This window comes from Pinus tabuliformis, chromosome 7, assembly GCF_031772625.1.
Source record: "Pinus tabuliformis cultivar Carrire ecotype Pingquan chromosome 7, CPIR1, whole genome shotgun sequence".
In the NCBI taxonomy this organism is placed as follows: domain Eukaryota; kingdom Viridiplantae; phylum Streptophyta; class Pinopsida; order Pinales; family Pinaceae; genus Pinus; species Pinus tabuliformis.
This window is the reverse complement of record NC_142293.1, coordinates 201,738,821-201,739,620: the sequence shown is the minus strand read 5'-3', so window position 1 is coordinate 201,739,620 and position 800 is coordinate 201,738,821. Positions and strand designations below refer to the sequence as shown.

The window sequence follows — 800 nt, the reverse complement described above, 5'->3', positions numbered from 1 at the left end:
ACCTTTTGCTCTACAATTGATGCAGACACCTGCACGGTTAAGATGAATCTACCTAGAAACTAAACAGAATGCCGGTGTGAATCCATAAACTTTGTGAGTTCTAACCTCCAAAAAAACTCGAAATCCCATCTCAAACAAGGCAAGTGGACTCACAGACAAAAGAAACATACAATTTTTATAGTTAGTTTAGACGCCGATGGAAGGGTGAAAGGCTTCGAATCTTTTCCACTGCAAGGAGATGACGCCTTCGCTACAGTAAAAAATCTCTAGCTGTGGCTACAACTTTTGTAATGGACGGGGCTCATGATGTGACCTCATAAGCTTTCTTCAAGAATGTTGTTTATACAAGAAATAGAGTGAATCAAAAAGAAAAGAAAAAAAAAGACCCTAAAGACAATCATACACCAAGAAAATCCTACATTGGCATTTACAACAGGGGTGGTGGCGCAGATGGTTAGCGCGTAGGTCTCATAGCTAATCTGAGAAATCCTGAGGTCGAGAGTTCGAGCCTCTCTCACCCCATATCCCCTTTTGCCTACTGGATGGAGTATTGAACTCCATTAAATTTCTTTATTGTAACACGTTAAATTTCGGAAGGTCGAGAGTTCGAGCCTCTCTCACCCCATATGCCCTTTTGCCTACTGGACGAAGTATTAAACTTCATTAAAATTTCTTTATTCTCACTTGTAAAACTTCTGGACGAAGTATTAAACTTCATTAAAATTTCTTTATTGTCACTTGTAAAACTTCTGAATGCAGTGATCTATGTACGCCAAACAGTTTGTGCGAGAAATCGTGAG

General features: G+C 39.5%; 1 non-coding gene across 1 annotated transcript; it reads left to right on the top strand.

The window, feature by feature from the left end:
• Positions 1–435: 435 nt before the first annotated feature.
• TRNAM-CAU (transfer RNA methionine (anticodon CAU)) lies at positions 436–522 on the top strand. The gene is given in 2 exon segments: positions 436–473; positions 487–522. It is a non-coding gene; the product is annotated as a tRNA-Met (tRNA).
• Positions 523–800: the final 278 nt, after the last annotated feature.